Here is an 11,250-nt window from a genome sequence, read left to right as displayed (position 1 = left end):
TGATGGTGTCCCCTGAATAGATATGTGGACACAGTTGACAACGGGCTTTGTTGCAAGGATAGGTTCCTAGGTTAATGGTTCTGTTGTGTGGTGTGTGGTTGCTAGTGAGTATTTGCTTCAGATTGGGGGGCTGTCTGTAAGCAAGGACTGGCCTGTCTCCCAAGATCTGAGAGAGTGATGGGTCGTCCTTCAGGATGGGTTGTAGATCCTTGATGATGCGTTGGAGAGGTTTTAGTTGGGGGCTGAAGGTGATGGCTAGTGGCGTTCTGTTATTTTCTTTGTTGGGCCTGTCCTGTAGTAGGTGACTTCTGGGTACTCTTCTGGCTCTGTCAATCTGTTTCTTCACTTCAGCAGGTGGGTATTGTAGTTGTAGGAATGCATGATAGAGATCTTGTAGGTGTTTGTCTCTGTCTGAGGGGTTGGAGCAAATGCGGTTATATCATAGAGCTTGGCTGTAGACAATGGATCGTGTGGTATGATCTGGATGAAAGCTAGAGGCATGTAGGTAGGAATAGCGGTCAGTAGGTTTCTGATATAGGGTGGTGTTTATGTGAGCATCGCTTATTAGCACTGTAGTGTCCAGGAAGTGGATCTCTTGTGTGGACTGGTCCAGGCTGAGGTTGATGATGGGATGGAAATTGTTGAAATCATGATGGAATTCCTCAAGGGCTTCTTTTCCATGAGTCCAGATGATGAAGATGTCATCAATGTAGCACAAGTAGAGTAGGTGCATTAGGGGACGAGAGCTGAGGAAGCGTTGTTCTAAGTCAGCCATAAAAATGTTGGCATACTGTGGAGCCATGCGGGTACCCATCGCAGTGCCGCTGATTTGAAGGTATACATTGTCCCCAAATGTGAAATAGTTATGGATGAGGACAAAGTCAAAAAGTTCAGCCACGAGGTTTCCAGTGACATTATCGGGGATACTGTTCCTGACGGCTTGTAGTCCATCTTTGTGTGGAATGTTGGTGTAGAGGCTTCTACATCCATAGTGGCTAGGATGGTGTTTTTAGGAAGATCACCAATGGATTGTAGTTTCCTCAGGAAGTCAGTGGTGTCTCGAAGATAGCTGGGAGTGCTGGTAACATAGGTCCTGAGGAGGGAGTCTACATAGACAGACAAATCCTGCTGTCAGGGTGCCAATGCCTGAGATGATGGGGCGTCCAGGATTTCCAACTTTATGGATCTTGGATAGCAGATAGAATACCCCAGGTCGGGGTTCTAGGGGTGTGTCTGTGTGGATTTGTTCTTGTGCTTTTTCAGGGAGTTTCTTGAGCAAATGCTGTAGTTTCTTTTGGTAACTCTTAGTGGGATCAGAGGGTAATGGCTTGTAGAAAGTGGTGTTGGAGAGCTGCCTAGTAGCCTCTTGTTCATACTCCGACCTATTCATGATGATGACAGCACCTCCTTTGTCAGCCTTTTTGATTATGAATAGTGACTGTAATCTCTGAGGGCCAGAAACAGGTTACTCTGCTCTGAGAGCGTAATTCTGCCACCTTGTTTACAATGAGTAGTACTGTACTCTGTGAGTAGTCCCACCTAACGGTATGTCTACACTTAAACCGCTATAGCAGCACAGCTGCACCGCTGTAGCACATCAGTGTAGGCACTCCCTACACTGACAGAATGGGTTCTCCAATCAGCATAGTTAATCCACCTCCCCGAGAGGTGGTAGGTAGGTTGATGGAAGAATTCAGGGGCTGTGGATTTTTCATCCCCTGAGAGACGTAGCTATGCTGAGGTAAGTTTCCAGTGTAGATCAGCCCTTGGTCAATGGGACTAATTGCTCAGAGTAAGGTCTGGTGTACACTACAGACCTATATGGGTATAACCACCTTGCACAGAGGTGTGAAAAATCCATACCCCTGAGTAACATAGTTATACTGACCTAACCTCCCCTCACCCATATAGACAAAGCTATGTCAGCGGGAGAGCTTCTCCCATCGTCATAGCTACCGCCTCTTGGGGAGGTGGATTAACTACACTGACGGGAGAGCTCTCTCTTGTTTGCTTAGATCATGTCTACACTACCACTTATGTCGGCAAAACCTATGTTGCTCAGCGGAGTGACTACCCCCCCAGTGACATAAGTTTCACCGACAGAAGCACCGGTGTGGGTGGGAGAGCTTCTCCCTCCGACGTGGCTACTGCCGCTCCTGGATCTGGTTTTATGATGTCGACAGGAGAGCTCTCTCCTGCCCGCATAGAGCAGCTACACGACAGACCTTACAGCGGCACAGTTGCATCAGAACAGCTGTGCTGCTGTAAGCTCTCTAGTGTAGACCTCACCTTGGAGCATCTTCATTAAAGCACTCTAGCGGCGCTTTAAGTGTAGACTTGCCCCGAGATACTGTAGCCCCACCTAAATCAATGGGACTAATTCAGTGGTGCGCAAACCTTTCCAGTCACGCCCCCCCCTTTACCGTCATGGAATTTGTCCTGCTCACCCGCCCCCATAGCGCTGTCCACACTGGTGTTGTTGTCACTTATGTCTGTTGGGGGGGTGGTTTTTTTACTTGTAATCCAGAGGTTCCCAAACTTTTTTTGCTGAGTCCCACTTCAGAGCTTCATGTCCCAATCACACCCCTCTTTTTGACAGGGTTATGTACTCACAGGGAACAAGGGTGGGGTGCCCAGTACCCCAGAGGGTGGAGGGTACTAATCATGGGGCAGTTGAGGAAACCTTCCACTCCCTGCAGCAGTCAGGCAGTCTTGGGTGCTTGGACCTAGCTCCCTATTCATCTCGCTCCCCATATGAACAGGGCATCACTGAAGGGCCAGGGTCTGCAGGGGAGTGAAAAGATGCACTCTTGAGTATTGGCCTCCTGCTGGACAGGGCCCCCTGTTGATTCCAGCCTTTCAGCATGGTCCCATCAGGGCTATGTGCCCCCCATAACCTTATCACACCTTCCCAGGGGGCTGTGCCCCAGAGTTTGGGAACCTCTGGACTAATTACTCAGAGTAAGGTGCTATTCAGCATGAGTAAGCATGGTCTAAAAGTTTCAATGCTCAGGAATAGAAACCGAAAGAGGAAAAGTATCTTAATAAAAGAAGGCAGCCCCAGATGCTGGAAGTATAACAAGAAGAAGCTATGGCTGATGGCCCAGAGAAAGGTAAACAGACAAGATTAGTTTGTGTATATTTCTATGCACATATTATTATATGTGTGTGTAGCTGTGTATATATGCATGTATCTTTGTGTGGGTATAGCTGTGTGCATTTCTGTGGGGCTTTTCGTTATCTATCAGTTAATATATTTTGAGATTTCCCATATGGTTTTTAACTTATGATATTAAATTAAAAAATGGTAGGTAATGGCTTTCGGGAGGGTGAGGGAGTTTCATTTTGTTAAACATTATTTAGAAATATTCAGGACACATTCAGCTTCCCAAGATCTTCTCAGAGATTTGTATAAAAGCAGAACAAGGATTTGATTTATTTTTGATCCATCAAGAAATCTAAATGTGTTTTATTTAATTTGTTAATTTGAGAGGATGAAGGGGTAGGTGGCTGTCTGGCTGACTTCTGGTGGAACAGCTGATTTCGCAGCTGCTGAAATGTATTTTAATTATATGTATGGTATAATTCATTATGTTAGGATGCCTAGGACCTTGGACAGCCAGTTTTCTAATTTTAATTCTAAATAAATAAATAGAATTTTCCTCTGTGAAGTGAATTGGGGAATGTCAGACAACTCCTGTCTCAACCATAAAGGTTGGCCCCCCAAGTCAGGGTTAAGGCCTATTGATGGAGTAATTTGGGGGGTCTGCCCAATGTGAACCTGTCAGTCATTAAAGGGCCATGAGTCTGGAGCTTTTTGTCAGCACTAAATTGATACCAACAATTTTTAAAAAGTTGTGAATGGTCAAACTCGGTTGAAAAAAAAAACAAAAAATCAATGGAGAAAACAAAAGGCTTGATTCTCAAATCTACTTCTGTCTGTCTCCTTATTACTGCGACCAAGGAAAAGACAGACCAATCCCTAGCTACCATTTGTCTCTTCGACTATAAACAGGGGTTGAAGACCAGATTCTGCTCTCCAATATGCTAGTGTAAATCAGAAATAATGCCACTGAAGTCAATGAAGGTCCATAGATACAAAACTGCTCTTAGATCAAAACCATGTCAATGAGTATAAATAGCTGAGATTAAACTCACACATAGTTAAACTGATAATCAAATTTAAACTCAGCAAGGCATTTCTCCTCCAGGGATTCTAAGTATTAACAGGGACCTGGAAGCTCCATTCTTTCCAAGCCTGAGCAAGGATCATCTGTTAGGACCATGTGGATGATAGATAAATAGATTTGGTGTGATGCGCTCCTGAGATCAAAAGGGTTAAAAATGAGAAATAGGTGGGTTTCTGTCTTGTTCTGAGTTTCTGGCTCCACCAGATGACAGGTGACTATCTCATCTTTTCCCAACAGGTGACTCAGCCAGAGGCACCAACCCAGGGTGAGAATGACGGTTCCATAACCCCGCACTGGCTAACCTCCCAATGATTTCCAGAGACAGCTCCAAAGGAGCTGGGAGGTTTTGAAGCTCCTTTCCCTTTCAGCATTTCTACCCTAGATCTGTCTCTCTCCCTTTCTCTGTTTCCCAGTTTCATTGCTTTAATCAGTACTGACCTCAGCGCCCCAACATGGTGCCGGGGACACTGTGCTACAGAGAGTGGGGTGGGTGACTCAGTGGGAGGGACTCTCTTCTCTGAGTCAGTGCTGACCCCTAATGCCGTAGTGTGGTGCTAGGACAGGGGCGGGAAAACTTTTTGGCCTAAGGGCCACATTGGGTTTCCGAAATTGTATGGAGGGCAGGTTAGGGGAGGCTGTGCCTCCCCAAACAGCCAGGTGTGGCCCGGCCCCCACCCCCTATCCGACCCTCCCCTGCTTCTTGCCCCCTGACGGCCCCTCTGGGGCCCCATCCACCCCTCCCTGTCCCCTGATCCCCCCAGACCTCCCACCCCTGACTGCCCCCTGCCATGCCATCCAACCCATCCTCTCACTCCTGACTGGCCCCCAGGACCTCTGCCCCATCCAACCACCCCTTCTCCCTGTCCCCTGACTGCCCCTGGAACCCCTGCCCCTCATTGCCCCCCGCTGCCCCATCCAACCCCCCTCTCCTTCCTGACTGCCCCCCCAGAACCCCTGCCCCCATTCAACCCCCTGTTCCCCGCCCTCTGACTGCCCTGACCCCTAACCATACCCTGCCCCCTGACCACCACCCTGAACTCCTCTGCCTTCTATCCAACCCCCCCTGCTCCCTGCCCCCTTACTGCGCTGCCTGGAGCACCGGTGGCTGGCAGCACTACAGTTGCACCGCCCAGAGCATTGCACCGGTGGCGCAGTGAGCTGAGGCTGCGGGGGTGGGGGAATAGTGGGGGAGACGGTGGGACCTAGCCTCCCTGGCCAGTAGCTCAGGGGTCGGGCAGGAGGGTCCCGTGGGCCGGATGTGGCCCACGGGCCATAGTTTGCCCACCTCTGTGCTAGGGAATGCTGTGCTGGAGGGATGGGTGACTCATTAAGGAGTGTGGTGTTCAGCAGTCACTGAGCCCAACATACTTGAGGGAGATCCACTGAATTCAGGCTCCTCTGCATGACAGGTCATGGACTTCTGCAACACCCCTCTTCCAGACTACCTGTCTGGGAAGCTAAAACTCTTCTAGGTACAATTCCCAATAGCACGTCTTCTTTTCTCAGACTAATTTAATAATAATACAACAACAACAACACTTAACAAACCACATTGCAATAACACACAACTCCAAAAACTTATAATCAACCTACTAACTGAACTTAAAAAGTGTTCACTCCATTATTTCAGTGCCGTTTTCCACCAACCCATTGGATAAGGCCTGGCTTGACAAAGCCCTGGCTGGGATGATTTAGTTGGGGTTGCTCCTGCTTTGAGCAGGGGGTTGGACTAGATGACCTCCTGATTCTATGATTTGGGATAATAGGAGTTGACGGTTACATGTCTCAACCCAAATCCCACTGCAACCTGCTTAAACTCATGCTTAATAAACTGTGGCCCATTGTCAGACATTACTATGGCAGGTACACCGTGCCTAGCAAAAATAGATTTGATACACACAATCAGCTGTTTAGCAGTAGTATTTTCTAGTAAGGCTATCTCAGGGAAGTTAGAGTACACAGTTTTTTCCAGACAATGTAAACATTGCTCCCCGGGGGGGAGGGGAGGGGGCAATTTTTCCTGTGCCACCAACATGGGCTCTTTTGCTTGACTTGATCTGTATTCTTAAATATGTGTCAAGACTTGACAGCTTCCTCAATATTGTTGTTCATTTGAGGTCAGTATGAAACATGTCTAGACCTTCTCTTAGATTTTTCAATCCCTAAATTACCATCATGTATTCTTTTAAACATATTTTTCTGTAACAGCTTAGGGTTCACCATCCTGGTGCCTTTAAACTAAATCCCATCTACGACTCAGATCTTCCTGCTGAATTGGTATTAGAGGGTGGGAACATGCTGTCCCAGCCACCCTGTGCTAAGAGCCTTCATAGCTTGTTACAGAGTCTCATCCTGAACCCCAACTCTGACGATCACAGTCCCATTTTGACTGAGATTGGACAAGGTTTTTTTAATCAGGTTGACATGTTCAATGCCTAGCTCTGGACTTTGCACCACTGCACGATTGTCAAATGCTCTAAAGGGTGTGTCTTCAACCACCAAATCTCTCCCAGGTTTGGACTTTGCATATCTTACATTTGTACTAGAGCTGTTGATTAATCACAGTTAACTCACGTGATTAACTCAAAAAAATTAATTGCAATTAATCACAGTTTTAATCACACTGTTAAACATTAGCAAACCAATTGAAATGTATTAAATATTTTGGATGTTTTTCTACATTTTCATATATATTGTATTCTGTGTTGTAATTAAAATCAAAGTATATATTATTTTTATTACAAATATTTGCACTGTAAAAATGATAAACAAAAGAAATAGTATTTTTCAATTCACCTCATACAAGTACTGTAGTGCAATCTTTTTGTTGTGAAAGTGCAATGTAAATGTACATTTGTGCAATGTAAATGTACATTACAAATGTAGATTTTTTTTTGTTACATAACTACACTCAAAAACAAAACAATGCAAAACTTCAGCGCCTACACATCCACTCAGGCCTATTCTTGTTCAGTCAATCACTAAGACAAACAAGTTTGTTTACATTTATAGGAGATAATAGGGCCCGCTTCTTATTTAAAAGGTCACCAGAAAGTGAGAACAGGCATTTGCATGGCACTTTTGTAGCCGACATTGCAAGGTATTTACGTGCCAGGTATGCTAAACATTCGTATGCCCCTTCATGCTTTGGCCACCATTCCAAAGGACATGCTTCCATGCTGATGATACTAGTTAAAAAATAATGCATTAATTAAATTTGTGACTGAACTTCTTGAGGGAGAATTGTATGTCTCTGGCTCTGTTTTATTCACATTCTGCCATATATTTCATGTTATAGCAGTCTTGGATGATGACCCAGCACATGCTGTTCATTTTATGAACATTTTTACTGCAGATTTCACAAAACGCAAAGAAGGTACCGATGTGAGATTTCTAAAGTTAGCTACAGCACTCAACCCAAGGTTTAAGAATCTGAAGTGCCTTCCAAAATCTGAGAGGGACAAGGTGTGAAGCATGCTTTCAGAAGTCTTAAAAGAGCAACACTCTGATGAGAAACTACAGAACCCAAATCACCAAAAAAGAAAATCAACCTTCAGCTGGTGGCATCTGACTCAAATAATAAAAAGAACATGTGTCGTTCTGCACTGCTTTGGATTGTTATCAAGCAGAACCCATTATCAGCATAGATGCATGTCTCCTGGAATGGTGGTTGAAGCATGAAGGGACATATGAATCTTTAGAGCATCTGGCATGTAAATATCTTGCAACGCCAACAGGGCCATGAGAACACCTGTTCTCACTTTCAAATGACATTTTGAACAAGAAGCGGGCAGCATTATCTCCTGGAAATGTAAACAAACTTGTTTGTCTGAGCAAGTGGCTGAACAAGAAGTAGGACTGAGTAGACTTGTAGGTGCTAGAGTTTTACATTGTTTTATTTTTGAATGCAGGGGTTTTTTTTAACATAATTCTACATTTGTAAGTTCAACTTTCATGATAAAAAGATTGCATCAAAGTACTTATATTAGGTGAATTGAAAAATATTATTTCTTTTGTTTTTTTGCAGTGCAAATACTTGTAATCAAAAATAAATATAAAGTGAGCACTGTACACTTTGTTTTCTGTGTTGTAATTGAAATCAATATATTTGAAAATGTAGAAAAACCCAAAAATATTTAAATAAATGGTATACTATTATTAACAGTGCAATTAATTGTGCAATTAATATTTTAAATCGTGTGATTAATCACAATTAATTTTTTTAATCGCTTGACAGCCCTAATTTGGAGCTAAAAAAAGTATCTCTGTATTCTCAGATGTGTAGGGTGTGAGGAAGGGCGTTTCCCAGGCCATGCTGGCAGTGATGATGAGTGGTTTATGGTCACTTTCAGCTAACACAGGTCTCCTATAAATAAAGACACAATACTTTTTGCACCTGTGTGCTAAGGCCAAAGCCACCCCCTTTGTTTGGGCATCTTGAAACTCAGATTTTGCAAGTGCCTATGATGTGTAAGCCACTGGTCTCCAGTTTTGACCTTGCTGCTGTAAAATGCCTGCCCCAATACCCTCCTTGGAGGTGTCTCAAGGATAACTTTGTTTTGCGCTTACTGTCTAGTACCTCTGGACTGGGGCCTCTTTAATTAACTTCTCCAGTTTCTCAAACCCTTTATCAAGTGTGGCATCCTGTGTCCATTGGGCATCATTGCAGAGTAGCACGCTCAGGTTGCTGGTTTGGGAAGCTAGATTAGGCACATGTGCTCTGCTTTTCTAAGGGAACCTGCCCTAACGCTGCTGGCACATCCAATGTAGAAAAAGAGTTCACATCCCCATCAGCCCCACAGCCCCACAAATGTCTCCTCTTTTGAGGTTGTGGGAAATGTTCCCTTTTTACATATTGATTTAACTCTTTTGGGTCCATACAGAAGTGAAGGGTTCTCTCCTTTTTTTCCAAAATGATCAGTAAGTGGACCCCTCTGTTGGTTTCTCTATTTGCTCTATGATTCCCAGAGCAAAGTGCCTATCCAGCTCCTCTTTTAGTCTTTTCCTTAAGACGAGGGTAACTTTCCTAGGGGCATGAGCTGTGGGGAGGTTGGGGTCTTTCAGCTTTGTTCTGTATTCTGTTGAGAATTTCCCTATCCCCTGGAAGAAATCCTCAAACTCTTTCTCAATTATTTTGGTCCCCTGCCCTCCAATGAGTGCACCACTTGATGAAACCCAGGACTAGACATGGTTTTGACCCAATAACAGGGGCTCTTTATTACAAAATGTACCTTTCCCCATGTATTATTTACCCGTACATCTAGTTCACATATGCCTTTAGTGGGGATAAGCTCACCATTGTAAGCCATGAATTGCACCTGTTTATTTTTCAGTACTTGTGCTGTTTCTTATTGTGTTAATATCACTGGAGTTTTTTGGCACCGCATTGGCTTATGCACCTATGTCCACTTTAAAAATAACATATGTCCCATTTGCTTGCAGGCTGACAGGCCAATCATCTTCTGCTGCAATGCTGCCCATTGCTCCTATGAAGAAGTCAGCGCAGCTAGTTAGTCTGTGGTCATTCTCTTTGTCTATGCCTGTGGTTCTCAACCCATTTAACATTGTGGGCTGCATAAGCCCATATGTGTTATCTGGGCACAGGTTGAGAAACATAGCTGCCCCCCCACCCCCCAAATCATCCTCACAGACCCCTATGCCCAGCGCCTCCCACCCAGAGACCCCTCCACAGAGTGGGGCCAGGAGTGGAGCTAGCTGGCAGGGAACCTGGACCCTGCTGTGCGGGACCAGGTGGCAGCCCTGACCCTGGACCTGGCTGCATGGGGCTGGGTGGCAGGGCAGCTGGGGGCAGGCTGGACCCCGACCTCACGGGGCTGGCCTGCAGCCCCAACACCAATCCTGGACCCTGACCCAGTGGGGCAGCCCCCGGATCCCATGGGGCCAGCCGGCAGCCCCAGACCCCCACCATGTAGGGCTGTTTGGTGACCCCGAACCCGCCGCGCTGGGCTGGGCAGGCTGCACCTCACTGCACTGGGCAGCCAGGAACCCAGACTGCAGACAGCCCGGTGGTCTTTAGCACACAACTGGGCCGCATGTGGCCTGTGGGCTGCGAGTTGAGAAGTGCTGTGCACATTCTGCTACTGCTTGCAAACTCCTGCAGAGTGATGTAATTCATTACAGTTCCTGCATCTTTTCCCATATGCCAGGCATTGTTCTGCTTTGTGCTGGCTCTCACAGCATGTGCAGCTCCATGTGCTGTTCTTGCTTGACTCTGACTTGATTCTCTATCATGTCTACAATGGCAGAGCACTGTCCACCCTCTGTAAGCTTCATTCTAGACTGGGTGTCTTCTGTTCCTTGGCAACTTCTAACTGTCTTGACAAGGGTTAATTCCGGGTCTCCCAGTAGCTTTTCTGAGTTTTTTTTATTCCGATTCCAATCATAATCTTGCCTCTTACCAGGGGCTCAGTTAGCCCCCCCAAAACTGCAAGGCTGGTTCTTCAGACTTAGATCAATCACAAACTCCCTTCTATAGATTTACTTTCTCTTTGTACCCTTTGTACATCTCACCCTTATGTCTCATTTTTACATGGCATGCAGAACTCCTCAACTTTCTGTACTGCACCTTCATAGCTGGTCCTCTCTGCCTGGGATAAGTGAACATGGTTGAACACATCAAGTGCTTCAGAACTTGCTATCATCAGAAATAAGGCTGCCTTCTGAGGGGATTCCTTTTCATGGTTCTCGCTGCTTGCAGATACAGCATGAGGCACTGTTCAAATCTCTTCCAGTTGTCTTCTGCCTTTCCAGAGACTTTCAGCTCTGGTGGAGCTTTCAGCTGTTCCATTCTTCCACCAGGTTCTTTTCTGTAATTTCTATTTACTCCTGATACCATGTGGTGTTCACTAATCACTCGAGGCCCAAGGTGCTTGAAAGAGATCCTCTTTATTCAGTGACACAGCTCCTCAGCTGTGACTACGTAACAGAGCATTCACTTCTGCCACTCCCACGTCACCCCTGAATTCCTGTCCGGAAAGTTAAACACAATTAAAGGTACAGTTCCCAGTACCACAGTGGGTGCTCTCCGCTCTGAACCAGC

Source organism: Dermochelys coriacea, chromosome 1 (genome assembly GCF_009764565.3).
Source record: "Dermochelys coriacea isolate rDerCor1 chromosome 1, rDerCor1.pri.v4, whole genome shotgun sequence".
Lineage (NCBI taxonomy): Eukaryota > Metazoa > Chordata > Testudines > Dermochelyidae > Dermochelys > Dermochelys coriacea.
The sequence above is the reverse complement of the archived record's forward strand: the minus strand, read 5'-3'. Positions refer to the sequence as shown.